General features: G+C 39.5%; 1 protein-coding gene across 5 annotated transcripts in view; it reads right to left on the bottom strand.

Annotated features, from left to right (window-relative positions):
• Nucleotides 1-19,820, bottom strand: part of LOC137502690 (uncharacterized) — a 91,205-nt gene that overhangs the window by 20,428 nt on the left and 50,957 nt on the right. The window lies entirely within an intron of this gene.

Here is a 19,820-nt window from a genome sequence, read left to right as displayed (position 1 = left end):
TCTAGTGGAAATGAGGGATGGGAAGACATAGAAGAATTCAAAAAATGGGTAAAAGGGACGGTGGTAGAAGTGTGCCCCTTTGAGCAAATTAAGAATATGATCCAAGAACAAACCAGGGAGTTTGGAAAAATGAAGTTATGGCTGCGAGAAATGACGGACGATATAACATCACAAGTGAGAAAGAACGACGAGGAAGTGGAAATATTAAGAGAAAGAATAGGACGACTGGAAGAGGAGACGTTGAAATTGAAAGCGGAAGTGAATGCCAATACATTGAATCGCAGGAAGAAGTGCTTATTTATTTTATCTTGAGCTACTGTAGGAACCATTTGTCGCCTTTCCTCTTGGCCTTACTCCGGCCAATCAGCGCTTGGCGTCGGCCATTTTGGAATAGTCTCCTTCTCCTGTGAGCAAGGGAAGCGAAGCCTTGCATTGGGTGTCTTTCCAACATGGAACGAAGACGTTGGTGTATCAGTCTCCAAGTTATGTATTGGAGTAGCGGCATGGACTTTGGATGGTAGTTTTAAATGATGTAGGGTTGTGCTCCACACCCTCAGTACATTCTACTTTCATCCTCGTAGTGTTAGATTTTTTTATTTACCTGAAAATGTGATCTTCGTCTGGTAAGCTACCCATGGCTTGGCCGCGTTAAATCCTTCCACTGCTGGAGCAACCAAACTGTAAGTCAACCTTCTTATTTATTTTGCTATTTTCATCGGCGGTGAACTGCTTCTGTGATTTCTTCGAAGAAACCTTTTCATCACCAAAATAAGTGAGGTGTGCCGTAAAATTGTGTGGACCAATGTTAGGTAAAATTTGAAGTACCTTTTCAAACAAACTATCGGGTTAAAAATGTATTAATTTGGTTTATTTATGCACCTAGTGTGTAATTTTTCACGATATGGAATTTAAATGTTACTAGGGGAAATTTTAATGAAAAGTAAGAAATGTAAAATTTTATTATTATTATTATTATTATTATTATTATTATTATTATTATTATTATTATTATTATTATTATTATTATTACTACCAGGTAATAATGTTACTGTTGTTTTGAAATAATCTTTGGTTTACAAGTGGGGTAATACATGAGAGTTCCAGTAAGGATTATTTGTGCGATGCTGGGTGATCTAAATTCTTTCTTATGCGTTTTTTTTTAGTTCCGTTTGGGCCTGCTATGGACCACGTGGTTCTTATCTCTAGCAGCTTTCTTCTTTGACCAGTACTCCTTCATTCTTGCACTGTGAATGTCTTTTCGCTCCTGAGTCCATTTCACACCTCCTCCCGGACGTACTGTTTTTTCTGTTAGTGACTGGAGAGAGTTTGATGTTCTGATCAACGTTCTGTACCTATTCCTGTCATAAATTTCACTGGGAGCAATGTCCAATTCTTGAAGGTCTTTTCTGACGAGTCTTGCCCACTTGGCATTAGTCGCTTTCCCTCTAGAGATGGTGTGAAAGATTCTGGAGGTGAGCCTCTGATTGTCCATTCTCATGACATGACCGTAGAAGTTCAATCTCCTCTTCCTCATAGATGTTGTAATGCTCTCCAATTGTTGGTACAGTTCGTTGTTGTGCCTGATTCTGTACTTGCCTTCTTCTTTAATGGGGCCCATGATTTTTCTCAGGATCTTCCTTTCCTTCAGCTCCAGTTTTCTAAGTTGCCCTTTTCTTACCATGTTTAGGCATTCTGAGGCATATAGTACTGACGGTCTCACTACAGTAGTGTAATGCCTGATTTTGAGGTTAAGGGAGAGGGATTTGGATTTGTACATACTCTTACATAGGTGGTAGGCATTTTCCAATTTGATGCATCTGCTGTTCATGGCCTGATCTTCATTCATGTTTGGGGTTATCCATTCTCCTAGGTATTTGAAGGAGTTAGTCCTTTGTATTGTTTTGTCTCCCAGTGGGATTGATTTGGGTGCATCTTTGATGTTGGTGATAAACTGTGTTTTGTTGATGGCGATCTTCAGCCCTACTTTAGCTGCTATGTGGTCGAGAGAGGATAGTTGATGGATAGCTTCCTCCACACTGGATGCCAGGAGTGTAAGGTCGTCTGCGAAGGCTAAACAGTTGACTGTTAACTTGTCTTTCTTGTAGCCAATTCTCAATCCAGAGTCATCCTGTAGCATTTTCGTCCACTCACGAATGACTTTTTCAAGTAGGCAATTAAAGAGGATTGGAGATAGGCCATCCCCTTGTCTAACACCTGTTTTGATCTCAAATCTCTGGGACAGTTCCCCTCTGAATTTGATTCTGGCAGTAGTGTTGGTAAGAGTTGCTTTCACTAGATTCAAGGTTTTCTTATCTAGTCCCAGTTCAGCGAGTGCCTGGAAGAGTGACTCTCTATCTACTGAATCGTAGGCCTTCTGAAAGTCAACAAATGTTGCCACGTAGGGTGAGGCGCTTAGGTTTTTGTAAGTGATGATGGTTTTGAGGTTCAGGATTTGTTCGGCGCATGACCTTGACTTGCGAAACCCAGCCTGGTACTCTCCGATGCAGGAGTCTAGTTGAGCCTCTACTCTTGTGAGTAATACTTTGGAGAGTATCTTATACGTCACTGATACAAGGGAAATCCCTCTGTAGTTGTTGAGATCTGATTTGTCGCCTTTTTTGTGTAACGGGTGGATGATAGCTGAAGTCCAGTCGCTAGGTAACGCTTCTGTCACCCAGATGTTTGATATGATTTCATGGATACTTTGGATTGACTCCTCATCAGCGTATTTCCAGAGCTCTGCTATGATTCCATCCTCGCCCGCTGCTTTGTTACATTTCAATTCTGAAATGGCTTTCTTGATCTCCCCCTTTGTTGGTGGGAGAGAGTCCGACTTAGTAACATTCTGAGGTTCGAAATGCAGTTTCTCCTTGGGTTCCCTTGAATTTAGAAGGTTGTTGAAATACTCTGCTAGAACTGTGGTGCACTCTTCATTGTTCATTTTCAGATTTCCGTCAGCTCCCCGAAGGTGAAGTGTAGGGGCTGAGTAGGGTGTTATTTGAGATTTAAAAGTTTGGTAGAAGTCTCTAGTGTTGTTTCTTTCAAAATCCCTCTCTGCTTGTTCAATGATATTTTTATTGTACTGCCTCTTGGTGTTCCTGATAATTTTAGTTGCAGTTTTCCTAACTTCTAAGAAGTTTTTATGGTTTTCCAGACTTTTGTTACGGTTCCATTTTAGCCATGCTTGCTTTCTCTCTTCTATTGCTTTGTCACAAGTAGTTGTCCACCATGGATGTTTGTTCTTTCTGACTGCCGGGATGGTGGTTGTCGCTGCATCTATTAGTGCCTTCTGTAGTTGGGGCCAATCTTTTTTGTCTTTGTTTTTAGCCAGGGTCTCTGTGAAGTTATTGTTATCTTTCAGCCTGGCTGGATTGAACCTTGGAATTCGTGACTTGATGCAGTGGTTTTCCCTGCTGCTTTTAAGAGGGATGAAATTTGTTTTGATCAAAGAAAGATAGTGGTCTGAATCAATGTTTGCGCTTCTCAATACTTTGACATTCAGCACTTCTTTGCTGTTGCTTCTACTGATGGCTACGTGGTCCAGCTGGAATTCCCCAAGCATTGGGTTAGGACATCTCCAAGTCATGGCTTTCCTAGGAAGGCGTTTGAAAGCTGTAGATTTGAGGACTAAGTTGTAATTTCTGCACAGATCAATCAGTCTTTCCCCATTCCTGTTGCGTTTAATTTATTTCGTAATTTTTCTTTTGGTTTTTACCTGTAGCCTATCTTGGAATGGTTTGTTGCTTACTTTCCTCCATTTTTCCTACCATTGTTGGTCCACTAACGGTATTGGTCCTCCCCTGGTTTAACAATTAATTATGGTTGCCTTGGTGATGATGGTTCCCTTTTGGAAAGAAGTGATGGTGGTGACGATTTTTATATTGCGAGACAGCCCTGTCGTATGATTGTTCTGTAATTTTATGAAACCGTGTTGAGTGTGATTGGTCCTTTTGGACCTCATTTACGCTCATTCCCTTTCCTTTCGAGTTTTGTGTGGTGGTTTTCCTTTCTCTTTGAAAATTTAACTAGATGCACTTGATATCCTGTGCTGGACATCCCACTGTATTTCTGCTACCCTATAACTGATGTAAATCGGAAAGAGAGTATCCATCTCTCAAGGTATATCGGAGAAGTAGTGAAAGTTGGTATATTCTATTTCTTACAAGTGTCATTTTCCTAAATCATGAATTATTTACTCTGTTAAGAAAGCATTTTGTGTTTGTTGCGAAGGTAACTTAAGGATATGATTGTAACTTTCCTTTCTTTTAAATCATTTCTTGCCGACCGGCGGTTTTTTAACTATTATTCCCTTTGGTGTTCAACTTGAATTTAATTGGAGTTTTCCTGTGGATTTAGTGAGGTCAGGTTACCTTAACTAATATAATTTGATGTTATTTTAAGGACCTCCTTATTCTTATTCTACAGTATGTCAAACTGATTTTATTTATTTTTGGTACCAATATTTTGTTTTGGTAAAACTAACTGCGAGGATGACCAGTAATTTAATCTGTTAATTTCTCCTGTGGTTTTGAAATTACATTTTCTTTAAAAAGGAAAGATTTGTCTTGTTTCTGCTCAACAATTATTTGGCACACGTTCAGTTGATAGCTTGATCCACCCGTTTGTTGTTGTTTTCTACCACCTGGAGGTAAGTTTTCTCTGTTTCTGTATTTTCATTTGGTGTTCTGGGTGTGTAGTGATTTGTGACGCTTCCTGTTTGTTTCTTTTGCACTGGACCTTTTGTCCTGTGTGGTGCAGATTTACTGCCAATCAGCTAAGTTGGTATCGGGTTACCTAGCTGGTGGGAGCGCAGCCTCCTTATTGAGCATGTAAGCTCTTTTCTGATATTTGTGTAATATTTTGTGGTGCCTTTCGAAGGGCGTAAATTTGTAAATGTTTGAGCGAAGTGCTCTTGAAATTGTGTTTTGGGAGATTTCACTCCTTATATATCTAAACGCAACGTTAGCGACTCTGGAAACTTGTAGATTAGGTGCTTGAAGCTCAAAATTTGTAAATTACCCATCCTTGGGTTTTCTATTTTTGATCTGTAATTGAAATTTTGTTCTTTTACCAAGTGAAGAATTCTGTTAAAATTGGAGATCTGAAAAGAAATATAACCTTTATTTAAAGTTTTATATGAATCTCTGACTTTCTTAAATAGACCCCTTCTAGCCCACGCTTTTTTCACCTCTGCGTTCCACGAAACTCGGTAACAATTATTATTATTCATACACTTCTCGACAGGAAATATGGGTAGTAATGGGGCACGGGATGCACCAAGTGCCTTACATAATTAAAGTATTTACACATTATAATACAAACGTTGATGTACAGGTATATACAGAACTGTAGATCACAGGATCTTCATTCTTGCGAGAGGAACGATCGCACAATGTTGCATATTGACAGGAGGACAGAATGTTGCATAATTTTGTAGATGTTCGGGGGAAGACCCAGTTCTCGCAGACTCTTGTGAAGTGTGTGTGGAATGAGGCCCTTGACTGACAGAATCACAGGAACTATTCGTACCAGTTGCATCTTCCAGATCCTCTTTATCTCTTCTGCAAGTTCTTTGTACTTGGAGATTTTTTCACTGTACTTCCTGTCAATGTTGGTGTCATTGGGGATAGCGATGTCAATAATGAAAGTCGTCCCAGTTTTCTTATTTACCGGTATGATGTCTGGCCTGTTATGGTTGACTGTTTTGTCTGTCACTACAGCAGTGTCCCAGTAAAGCTTAATTGACTCGTTCTCCAGGAATGGTGTTGGATGGTACTTGTAATAAGGGATACGCTCCTGAAGTAATTGGTTTTCCTGAGCAAGTGCCTGGTGTATGATTCCCGAGACATGATTGTGTCGTCTCGTGTATTCTACGGGGGCAAGTACTGGGCAGCCCCCAGTGATATGGTCGATGGTCTCGAGATGAACGGAGCATCGTCTGTATTTGTCGGAGAGTACGCTGGTGTCTTTGATGATGTACTTTTTGTAATTGTTTGTAGCTATTACTTGGTCTTGTATAGCAACTGCAAATCCCTCTGTGTCCCCAAATAAGCGCCCACTTTGTAACCACATACACGACGCATTCTTGTCTATGCTTTGTTGGTTTAGATTGCTGTAGTATTTTCCGTGGAGGCTCTTCTCTCGCCATGTCCTTTCTTTCTCCTGCAGGGATACTTGGTGATTTGTATGTGGGTCAGAGACATTGTATGGATACAGAACAGTGTACTTGTCAGCACAGCTTTATGGAGAAGGCTGTTTTCTTGCTTTTTATGGAAGTATCTCCGTAGATTCTTTATTTGATTCAGGAGCATGATTTGAAGATCCAGTACTCCTCGGCCTCCCGATTTTCGTGGGAGAGTGACCCTTTCCATGCATGAATTGGGATGATGTAATCTATATTATTATTATTATTATTATTATTATTATTATTATTATTATTATTATTACTAATACCGAGTACTAAAATTTACAACACTAAGGTTGTTTGGCAGCAGCCCTCCAAAGGTCCTAGTTTTGTGCAATTCCCTACAGAAGACAGGCATTGAAGATCCTCCACCAGTTGTCCAATATATTGCAATCTAGGCCTTCCCTTACAATTTCTTCCTTCCTCAGAGCCCTCCAGGATGAAGGCTGGTCTCAGTATATGTCCAATTCATGTATCTCATATTTTCTGCATATTCATTGACAATATCGGGTTTTCTCCATCTCTTTCCATTACATCCTCCTTAGTAACTTTATCTGTCCAAGGAATTTTCAATATTCTTCTCCAGCACCATTGAACTTCTGTGCCACCTCTAGTGCCCAGGTCTCACTTCCGTACACAAATATTCTCCATATATATCCGCTAACTAATTAGTTCATCTGATTTTTTTAGATGGGGAGAGCTTTATCTTTTATTGAAAGCTATGTTTTCCCGGTTAGTTCTACTGACCAGATCCCCCTTACTTCGGTTATGAGCTGTTATTTTATTTCCTATGTAAAAATAAATTTCAACGTTACTGAGCTGGTTCCAACGCAGAGTTAGCTTTATTTCGTTGCTTACTGCTTTTGTTTCTTCTGAATTTATCACTATTATTAATAGAGAGATGAACATTTTTTGGGTTAGGTAGCAAGTAATACAGAGCTACAGTTACTTGAGACCTCATTAAGGCGCAATTCGTACAACATATCCTGTCTTCTAAACCTGCTGCCTATAAAACTACATCTACTACAGCATAGTGCTACATGTACCCTGTTGAAAACGACGCTTCAACTTACACAACATGTAAACAAATATAACCTTATATCACTGAAATGGGTAAAATATAACAAAAACAATGAAAATTGCCGAAATACAGTATGTATTGACCGGAGTCAGGGACCAACCCCTATTCATAATTATTTCTCAGCAATGATATACCGCTTTTCCTTAACATTCGAACCTTGGATATGATGATTCAATTCCAAACCTCTCCGCAGAGCTTATATGGAGTAAGGGCACATGACGCAGTTTATGGTGATTCATCCGCCGGATGGGGACGTAAAGCCTTGAGCGGACTCCTTCGTGATCATCGACAGGAGTAGGCTACGTGCTGGCACGTGGTTCCACCCCGTCCCTTCCTTCCATCATATATCACGTCAATCACTTCATCTTATTAACTCCTCTGATGAGATTGACGGAAGGAAGTGCATCCGGTCATAAAAACCTTGCCACGAGAGATCCATCTCTCCGCGTACCCGACCCCGTGGACGAACAGGACAAGGGTTGGAGTTTGGCCTTCTCCTTGGTGAACCTGTCCAAGATTTTGACTGAGGGTTGCTCGGAGCTGAATGTCTCTTTCTGAGATTTCATATTCTAAAAGACCCTTATCGATCTCTACCAACCAAGGAGGAATGGTCTTGAGACTTCTAAAGTAGGATTATTATCATTAATGGTGGTCATACTAGTTGAACGTACAGAATATGCTCTACAAAAACTGGAAAGCCTAGCGAGTACAGAGGGATACATTACGGAAAATACAAAGGAAGGCATCTTGACCGCGGTGAGTGTATTGGAAGAATATTACAATCTAATGAAAAAGGTTCTCAGCATAAACTTATAGCGAGCTCAGAAGTTTACCACAGCCAAAGAGTAGTTATGGCGGTTGAAGAAAACAGTAGTTTTGTGCGACAATTAAGGCCATCTAGGGACATCATTCGGGAAATCATCCCACCGTACAGGAACACGCTCTACATGAAACTCAGCGGGGTCAAGAGGAGTGGAGAGCAAGGAGCGATACCTCTTAGACAGACTCGTGGAGGATCAAGCAATAGTCACCAACTATTCAACACTAGTAGGGAGGAGGAACATCTTGAGACTGTCCTGAAAAGCATTCTGATATTCCTCTCAAGAAGCTAAAGACGAAAATAGAGAATGGTTTATGGAAACTGGAGGAAGCTCTTGATGCTGGAGCGACATGCAGGACATCCTGGTAGAGGGCTAGGGAAATCTTAAACAGAAATCAGCAGCTAAGGGGAGAGATAAATTACCTCTGACACCAGTAGTGACTAATGAATAGGAAGAGGACAATGGAAATGGGTAACATTTCTCTCCATAAAGAATACGAGGAGAGAATTGATGAGGAATAAAAATATTCAGCATAAAACAGACAGAGCCGTTTGTGGCAGAATGGAAAACACTCTTAGCGTGAAAAGTAATGAGAAACGGACTCATTTAAAATTAACGGGTGGTTCAGAAGCTGTCCTTATCAGGCCAACGAGCGGCACGACCTATCCGAACGTTTTGAAGGACGTTCGGTGTAAAACAAAACCATACGACAGTGGAGAAGCTGGGGCCATTCTTCTCTAGTTAAATGAAGCCGCACAAATTGAGAATACTTATGTGAGTAAAGTTCTAAGACGAGATGGGGATGTGAAGACTTTAAACCCTCGTACTATCTTGGAAATTTGCGACATGGACAGAGTCACCACTGCTTTAGATATAAAGGAAGCTGTGAGTCGGGATCTCTGGAATTTCCAAAGAGAATTAAAGTCTCAATTACAAATCCAAACAGCACAGATTATAGAGATAGAGTCCCAGAAACTATTGAAGATAGTTACAATTAATATCGAACGACTGTATTATAGTATCCGGAAAAGGATGTCTGTCATACGGGCAAAGGGCACGCAACTGCTAAGGTGCGAACTGATGTATGCCTTGTTTTAAGTGTGGTGTAGCTGGATACAAGGCTGCAACTTGTAAAGCAAAGCCACGATTTTTAAGAAACTGAACAAAATCACGTTTCTGGTTCAGGAGCGTGTATAGCGTTTCTTGAAGCTATTGAAAAGGTTTAAAGAAGCGATCAATGATGCAGATTCTTCAGGCAACATACACAGGAGTCGAACTACAAAGGATCATTTGACGCAGAAGACTTCTGAGAGAGGAGTAGGTATTTTCATCCTCAGTGAACAATATCGGGATAGGGATCACCCAGGCTGGTTCATGGATAATCTTGGAACAGCTGCATTTTAGATACAAAATTTAGATGAATTTCAAGTAGGCCTAACAACCCAAGCTCGCGGAGATGGATTCGTCTGGTTGGCCATTGGTCAATACAGTTTCCAGAGATGTTATTTTACTCCGAATGAGCCACTTTTAGAATTTCAGAAAATGTTGGTTGGTCTTGAGGATATTTTACAAGGATGGACGAAATTTCCATACTTTCTGGTGATTTCAATATCCAAGGATTAGAATGGGACACACCGCAGACAAACTCCAGAGGACTGGGTCTGATTGTCATTAATGTTGGAAATGTGCCAAACGTTGGGCGACGGCTTTGTAAAGAACTATACCGGACGTGACTTTTGCTTCGGAGGACGCTGTGTCGAAAATCAATGGATGGCGAGTGATAAAGGATTACATGGGAAGTGATCTACAGTACATTAATTTTCCTGTTCTTCCACAGCTAAATATTGAACCTTGTAAATCAACACGCTGGAATATATGTTACTATCTCCGCTAATGCTACGTATATTTCCTACCTCCGCATCCTGCTTTTCTCCAGTCACGCCGCCGCTACTTCTCTCGTTCTACTGCTCTGCTCACCTGTCGCCTGCCTACTCCGTTCATCTCGTGTCTCTGACGTCACCTTGTTCTCCACGCACCGCCTTCCCCGCTTGTGTGTGCGCTTGTGCTTAACTCTATTGGACACGTGATTATGACGTTTCTGGAACATGCTTGCTTTCAACTTCTCTATTCTTCTCGACGTTTCTGTACCGCTATATATTCTCGCTCCGCCGCTCAAAAAATTGAGTCTGCCTTCGTCTCGGAGTGGTGAAGCACCCGGACAACTGTGCTACGTTCTATATTGTCATTACCATCTGGACTAGTTTTTCTTCAGATTATTTGGTGAGCAAGACTTATCATAATGTTATTTTGACATTGGATTCTTCAATGGGCCATCTGCCCCTCGCCATCAAAATTATTTACACAAAACATTATTCCTACTCTAGATTTTCAATCACGAACTGTACTTTGGACAATGGAACTTTGATCTCACATTATCTGCTTCTTAAGACCTATGCTACTTTCTGCAATATAAACAACTTGAAGCGTAACTACACAGGGCGAAGAGAATCATTTCCGCAGTTCGATTCCTCTTTCCCTTCTTTTCACATCTTCTTCCAGGTTGCTTCCTTTTATTCAACTCTTACTCTTCATTGTACGATTAATACTTATTCATACTCTTTCTGATGTACTTTTGATATTCATTATTGTAAATGTGGCACATTTTTCTTGTCTTCTGAAATTTCCTTTATATGTTCTATTCTCCAGCAAAGCTGTGATGTTCTATCTTGTTGAGAAAGTTTTTAATTACTCATTTATTTATTGTTAAACTAGCTGATGTACCCGTGCTTCGCTACGGAATTTTACATTGTATACAGAATTCTAGATTAGGTAGTGTACGCGTTGTGAGCAAGATTGTATTAAATTGCATAGCTCTTAACGTTACCATAGAAACGCGGCGGGGAAATCACCATTCGTCTTTTCTCATATGAAGACTGCATTAAGGAATTTTCATTGTAGTTGTAGTCCCGCTCGCCTACCATCAGTCACAATCATGTTGGGGAGTTTTCATTATAATGGTAGACATTCACTCTCCACCTGCATTTTTAAATCCTCAGAAAGACGTCAATAGGAATGGCGCGATTAAATGCAATGCCTTCATATGAAATACTCGATCAAATGAAAAACCATACATTTTCTCACTTTTAACGAACAGGACTACGCTACCGATCTAACAGTCCAATGTTCCAGAGCTGGAATGATCAAAGCCGCAGACAGCCGTGATCCGTGAATATACTTCGTCTTCTCTTGGCGAGGAGAGGGTAAAATAATGGAGACTCCCAGGGCAAATACTTTTACCAATCTTTTTCGTAGGAGTACCCGATGAGTCGGAAAATCTTAATCCACTACACTGACGGCGGAAAAATCTATCTGGCTTGGAGGCAAATTTTTCCTCCAAACCAGAGGAGAAATGCCCTATTCACTGCTAATTTGAAATAAAATGAATGTTGATTTTAATAAAAGTGAAGAGGAAGAAGCTCTTCTTAAGAAACGGCTCTTTCAGGTTTTGATTTTGAGTAATTTAGATAATTGTAGTGCTATAATTTGGAATAGGCCTAAACTGTAACTTCCATACTACTACTACTACTACTACTACTACTACTAAGTGAGAGCATCTGCCGGAAGTGTGCACACTACTCATTCAAAACAGCGCGTCAGAGTAGGGATCGAATAGCTGGAATACTATGATGAACCAGTGTGTTACGTACCAGCTGTATCAGAAAATGTATGAACCAGAGGAATGGCATGCTATAGAAGAAAGTTTCCTAACTCTCCAGCTCTTTCCCGCCAATATTCAGTCAGACTATTATACTCGGTACGCAGCTAATCCCATCTATCGGAATTGAGAGGGAGCATAAGAGACAAAGAACATCACAACAAACAATGGTCAAAGTAATGTTACTGTTGATCAGTGTTATGCGCTTTTGATATTGTAGGCCTTCACGTTTAGTTTTGTTCCGACTCTGAAATACAACTCTTATCATAGCCGGTACGGTAAAACTGAATAAAACATAAATGGTCGGAAATTGTATTCTCTGTAACATTTGTTATGTAATACTTTTCGATGGGACCGAAAACACAGGTATTTAAAAGTTACATTTTAGACGCCATCCCCTAAACTACAATTTCAGGTAGGGCGAATAAAATTGTTTGTAGCTTAGACTGTTGTTTCTTATTCCTCGACGCTATATACCTATTTTCATTAAATTCTGTTAACCCATTTTTCTCGTGGCTCGGCGTTGATATGGACTTAGCAACAAAATTACAACTTCATGAATATTTGTGTTATCATAGCCGGTACGGTAAAAATGTATAAGACTTAAATGGTCGGAAATTTAATTCTATATAACTTCAGTTATGTAGTATTTATCGATAGGTCAACTGATACTATAAATATTTGAGAATTAATGTTTAGGCCTTCCTCTGAAATACCATTTCACTCAGCGTAAATAAGACGATTCATAGCCCAGATTACAGTGGTTCATTTTTCGACTATGCATACCAATTTTCATTAAGATAGGAGCACTAATAACATAAATATTTGAAACTTTAATTTTAGGTGGCCAACGGCCGTAGCCGTGTTGAAACACCGGATCCCGTGTGATCTCCGAAGTTAAGCAACACTGGGCGGGGTCAGGAGTTGGATGGGTTGCCATGGGCTGTTGGTGGGGGTAAGGGAATGGAGGAGCGGAAAGGAACTGGCCACCCTACCGCACGTAAACTCCGGCTCAGGAACACCTCTGCGGAGGTTCGGACCTGCCTTCGGGCAGAATAACCCTTACCTTACCTAATTTTAGGTCTTTCCCTGAACTACCTATCTATCAGCGTAAATAAAATTATTTATGGCCTAGATTGTAGTGACATATTCTCCGACTTTGCATACCGATTTTCATTAAATTCTCTTTAGCCGTTTTCTAGTGATGCGTGTACAGACAGACAGACAGACAGACAGACAGACAGACAGACAGACAGACAGACAGACAGACAGACAGACAGACAGACAGACAGAGAGACAGAGAGACAGACAGACAGACAGACAGACAGACAGACAGACAGACAGACAGACAGACAGACAGACATTACGGAAAAAGGAAAAGTGCATTTCCTTGTTACTGTGGATAAGACTGATACAGAAGTACCATTCTTTTCAAATTCTGAGCAATGTACAGACAAAACTCTTATTTTATATATATATATATAGATCTTATTTACGTTGTTAACCTTTTCGTTTTCTCTTATCCACATATTATTCTCTTGGCCTAGTTTCTTCTCACTGCGCGTTCCTGTCGTTATTATTCAATTATTATTATTATTATTATTATTATTATTATTATTATTATTATTATTATTATTATTATTATTATTATTATTATTATTATTATTATTATTATTATTATTATGGAACACGCAACCGATGTCAAGGCGCTAAGGAACAAGCAAAACCATAAACGAAAAGTACAATAATAAATTGTGTACTGCTTGGGTGGACATTCAGAAAGCATATGATTCGTTGTCACATGAATACCTAATTGAATGCCTACAGAAGATACATAAGCCAGAAAACATCATTAAATTTGTCAATAGAACACTTGACAAACAGAGAACAACATTAATATGTGGAAATAAAGTGGTCGGTGACGTGAAAATAAATAGAGGAATATTACAAGGAGATGCTCTATCACCCAAGTTGTTCGTAATTGCTATGGAATCGTTAAGCAGAATTTTAAATAAGAACTGCGAGAAGATCCAAGCAGATGAACATGGAAGAATTGAGTGCAACCATCTCATTTTCATCGATGACATTAAATTGTTCGGCAAAGATGTGCAGACATTGAACGAGCTGAGCCAGTGGACGAATCAATGTCTCAACAACATGGGTTTTACAATCAATCAGCAAAAGTCAGCGAACAATATCAATTCGAACCATATCTTTGGAGAGAAGGTAAATGACGTGGAAGGATACAAATACCTAGGAATATTAGAAGACTCGAGAAATGTAATTAAACCCGAGAATAAAGTTATCATAGCCAACAAGATCGAATCACGGGTAACAAATGTATGCCAAACAAAGTTGAACGCGAGAAACCTGTTTGCAGCAATAAATGAGTATGTGTTATCAACTATTAACTATTATATTGGCCTGATCCCGCACGAGCACGAAGAATTTAACAACATTGATCTGCAGGTGAGAGGAATCTTGAGAGAGCATAATATCGTCAGAACAGCAGGTAATATGGAACGACTGTACCTGAAAAGACATGAGTTAGGAAGAGGACTACAAAATATTTCTGAGAAGGCCGAATTGATTTTACTAGAATTATGTAAATATTTGGCAACAAACACAAGAACGAAGTTTATCGCAGAAAGTGAAAGAAGAAATGCAACCCATCTTGGACTGATTGAAGAACATTTGAAACGGAAGTACCTAACTGAGGACGGAAACGATGTAACGGTAAAAATAGTTAAGCAGAAACAAAAACAGATGCGAATGGATCGAATCATGGCTAAGTCAATGCATTCCACATTGTTCCGTGAACAACAGGAGAAATTTGTTGACGTAAAACAGTCATCGTTATGGCTAATGAGGGGGAATATATCTCCACAGGAAGAAGGAATGTTCTGTAAGATACAAGACAGAAACATCTTCTTTAGTCATGGGAGTGTATTCCAGAGGTGCCCACACTGCAACCAGGGCAATAAGACACTAGATCACCTGGCAACACAATGTGGACGAATGCTTAATTTGGACTACAAGAAACGCCACAATGATGTTGTCAGATGCTTGCATTTCATGTTCACCAAAAAGTATGGGCTGAATAATTCTAAGAAAATAAAGAACTATAAAGTTGAAAATGTCATATCCAATCAGCGAATTAGAATAAAGTCAGACGTCATCATACAGACTGAGCTTCGCATTGAACACAATAAACCGGATCTGATGATACATGACCTTGTAAAGAATGAAATCCTATTAATTGAAGTTGGAATCACAAACAAAAATATCCTGAAACAGACCGAAACCACTAAAGGAAGAAAGTACGAGATGCTAGCCAACGAACTCTCACTTATGTACAATGGGGCCAAGGTGACGATGGTCCCTGTGGTAATAACATGGGACGGGCTAGTTACCAACTTGTTCAAGAAGCACATGGACAAATTGGAAGTGAGCAAACAGCTACAGGCCTACCTACAGACCATTGTACTAAAAAGAACATGTGAGAGTGTGCTAATCGACTTCAGACGAGGCAACTTGGATAACGAGTTGTGGACGGAGGACTTGCAAACAATGATGGACCAAATGGAGGCGGTCCTGGTACCGTAAATGGTGTGCAAGAAGTGTGTATACAAATGCGTAGAATCATTGGATGTAACATGGACTTAAAAACTAACTGAATAAATTTATTATTATTATTATTATTATTATTATTATTATTATTATTATTATTATTATTATTGTTATTATTATTATTATTATTATTATTATTATTATTATTATTATTATTATTATTATTTGTGCTGCTTCTTCTGCCACATGTATGCTTAATCTATCTATTAACTATTACAATATACTATATTAAACTATATTGTGGTTTTAAAGAATGGGATGGAGGGACTAACAGAACAACGGAAAGGAAGCGGCTGAGTAATGCGTTGAACTCTACGCGCAGTTCGATCAGTCAGCACGTGATTTATGACCAAAAACACACCACGAAACGGAAAAAGGTTCACTGTACTGGTGGACAAAAGGAATTGTTGAACGGAGCAGGTGTTGTTTGCCATTTGGACGGAAGGCACAGAAAGCGCGAGTCAGACAAGAATATATCTCACTCACAGGGGAGTATAAATCAGCAGAGAGAGAACTCAAAAATACAATTAAAAGGAGTAAAATCCATAATTGGTGGAAACTGGCTAAGGAAGTGGACTAGGATATAAGATCGTTATGAAGAAACTTGGTAATCTCTCAACTTTGACTATCGACTCGAGCACCCCGGAGGATTTAGTGAATTCCTTATTCACATGTCATCCTGAAAGGATTGATGATGAGGACAAGAAGGATGTAGGTGATATACCACTACATTATAACGGATAAGGACAGTTGTTACTTCCCTCAGGATTACAAAGGCCACAGTGCCAGATGGCATTCCAACAGAGATATTAAAGGCCGTAACGGAATTCAGTACACAGATCCTTCAAAAATGTATAACAGCTGCCTGATGTCGGGTGGGGGTTAGTGCTCGCTGGAAAAATAGCTAATAAGTTTTGGTAAGCAAAGGGAAATCTCGGGCCTATGTACGCAGGATACTGCTGGGAATGGTTTAGAGAAACTTCCGCAACCAAATACGTTATGAAAAGTCCATTCAACAGTGGATATATCTGATCGTCTACACGGATTTCGACGAGGACACTCAACTATTGATGCAGTGCAAGAAGTGGCGAACACAGCGGGAAGTGCGTTATCAGCATTTTAGGAAAGTGACGATTTCAACTCGGCAAGATGGAATGACATTTTGGAAGCGCTTCAAGAAACCTTAAAACTTCCAGAGTATCTCATCCGCATAATAAGAAGCTATTTGAAAGATCGCACTCTAGTATCTTGTACAGAAAATAGATGTCTCAAAGTTGGCGCAGCGTAAGTGCCTAACCTTGGACCTAGTATTTGGAACAACATGTATGACTGCTCGTTGGGGCTGGGGATGCCGGAAGACACTTTGCTACTTGGGTATGCTGAGCGTGTATCGTTTTTGATAGTAACTCGAGATTTGGAGTTGGATCAGTTTAAACTGTATCATGTGATGCGACGATGGATGGCGAATCACAGACTTATTTTAGCTGATCATAAAAAAGAGATTGTCCTCTCTACAAGCGAAAAGAATTATGTCCATCATTCCAACGCAGTTTGGTGATCGAAATATCTAGAAGTATAAAGTATCTTGAAGTAAAACTAGATAACATAAACCTACGTTCTGGGATCATGACGTGTGATAGACAGGACGGAGAAAACAACTATTGCGCTAAGCAGATAAGGGGGCTCATACACCGCTCATAGCCTAATTGCGTCTAACATCCGTAAACTTAATTTTTTTAGTAGTATGATGAAAATATTTACGAAGAAAAAGTTATCAAACTTTTTATGATAACATCTCACAAAAACACGATTTTAGCAAAACTACCCAAGATATTACTTTGCATTTTGTTTTCTTATTAGCAAACAACATGTAGCCAAGGATGAACTAGTAAATATGCTGTGGGACTATTGCTAATATTTCTACATATTTTAAAGTTTCAGTTAGGTAAATATTCTGAATTTTCCGTCATGTATCTATCAATATTTCATTTGTTTTCAAATTGTTTTATTTACCTCAGTGCATCCTCTAGAACCTGTTCAAGGTAATGTACTTGCAACGTTTTATGGAATTTGAGCGTTAAATTTGGATGTTATCATGTTTTCTGTAATCAAATTAGCAACTGTCGGGGAATCAACTTTGAAAGTAAAACAAGAAGTTGCTTTCACACTTCATTAATATGCTCCAGCAGAGTGTGTTGTGCTCTCCGCCTTCTCCTTGTCCTCCTTGCCTCCTTAGTGGGTTCACGAAGACGATTTTCTGCTGACCTCACCCTTTCAAAATGAAGTTGATCCAGTGCACTCCTAGCATGTTTCCCAACAACATCCGAATGTTTCAGTATTTCTAATTTACTGCTATTCCTATCATTGAAAGAAGCTACTGCATCATCAGCAGCAATTCTGTCTATCATTTGACCACTATTACTGGTTTTCGGGCACACTGACCAAACCTTGCTGTTAAGAGATTCGGTCGCATTTTGTGTGCGACCTTTCAGGCACCTTCACAGAAGTTCTGTAGTTACTACGTCTTTGAAAATCGGCTTTACCTCCATCATAGTGCTCAATGGTATTGGGCGGGGATGCCTGTAGTGCACTTCAGCTCCTTCTGCCTCAGCTCGACGATAACCACACCATGAATCAAGGCCTGATGAGCACATCCAGTGTGGTGGTTGAGTATCAGTTGAAGATTCATGATACCATATGTCCCAGATAGCTTTCCTCATTTTGTTCACATCATCTTTGTTTTCTTGATGGCATTCCCGTAATACAGTTGCAGTTTATCAATAACAGCATCTATTAATCTACCAGTACCACCAATACCTTTACCATCACTAAGTTTCTTGCCTGACCACTTCTTCTTCGAGTTTCTGAGCCTGGTACCCATTCTCTTTTGAACGTGGCTCACACATTCAACTTTTCTTATGGACCGTATGGCAAAGAATCATGCACTACCTTGAAGCTTTTTTGGTGTCTCCATCCCCAATGTACTCAGTACGGTATACTTGACATTGAAATTTTGCTTTGACCTGTCGAATATTTCTTGAAGTCCATTACATTCCATGCTCGCAGCACTTCCCTGGTGGTTTGCTGAGCAAACATGTGTGTGTTTTTCAACCTTTGACTTATGTTCTGGCCCTGTCATTGTCAGTATCAACAGCACACACACCTTACAATATGAAGACTTGACTTGAAGATCAATCACTTTGCCATTTTCTGCTCCAATTACAGACACAATACCATACCGTGACATATGCACTCTAGTTTTTCAACTTCCATCCCGAGAAACAGTGATTTCTCGTCTTGATGGGTCATCAGATAGATCTATTTACTCTTCCACAGCTTTCTTCATTGATTCGTTGGCCTCAGACTTTGTTGCACTAAGAATTTTGTTAACAATCAGAGTATATGTCGTCTGTTTTGCTGGTAGCGGCAAGTCCATTATACCACAAAACATCTGTATATTTGTTAAACCCTGCTCGAGACACCTCATGGAATAAACAATTCTCCGATTGATTTCGGGCACATTGTATTTACTTCTTTGAGAACGAAAGAACTGCTTCTTGCATTCACAGACACCAAATTGAAAATTAAATGTACTTGCTAAACCCTGCACTGAAGTTTCAACTAAAGTGATCTCATTATGACACACTTTGCAACTTACATATTCACTGACAGATTTCATCAAACTGGGAAGATTCTGTACCCTACATCACTGTTACACTCACTGTCGTCAGGACGTAATGATGAACACGGGCTAACCTCTAAACCTAGCAGAAGCACTTTTAGGTGTTTCAGAACTGTTCGAAGAATTTTCAACACCCTAACGTTTTGAATACCGATTACCGTGAAAAGTACAAGCTACGCTCCCTTTCTCATTCATAATTCACCAATATCACATAGACAGCACAAATCAAAGCAACTTAGCACCATGTGAGTGGTAAATCAAAATAAGTAATACCCAGTCACCAAGCAGTAATTAAGAAAGCAACCTTCTTTTCCATAGTTACCAGAATATCACAGTAGTAACCAGAACATACAGCAGCCATTGTTAGTCCAAAAAGATTGAAACGATGTACTGAAAAAGTTACTGAAAAATACATCTGCTTGTCATGCCACGCCCACTCAGCTGACTGAACAGCCCATAGTATTATTAAAACTGCAATAACTCAACGAATTATTATGTAAATGTTAAATAAAACTTCGTATAAGTCTTCAGAAATAAAATGCCTTTCATATGAGACTACAAACAAAAAATCGATAATTTCTAATTAAGCGGTGTATGCAATGTAAAAGGTCAGAAATCCAGCAATAGGCGATTTCTGATGTCGATAGTCAAATCAATTCTTATATACGGCTGAAAAATTTGGGCTGAGCCTTTGAAGTATGAAAAAT

The sequence above is a fragment of the Anabrus simplex genome, chromosome 11, assembly GCF_040414725.1.
Source record: "Anabrus simplex isolate iqAnaSimp1 chromosome 11, ASM4041472v1, whole genome shotgun sequence".
NCBI lineage: Eukaryota > Metazoa > Arthropoda > Insecta > Orthoptera > Tettigoniidae > Anabrus > Anabrus simplex.
Note: the sequence above shows the minus strand (reverse complement) of the source record. Positions and strands in the feature narration are given on the sequence as shown.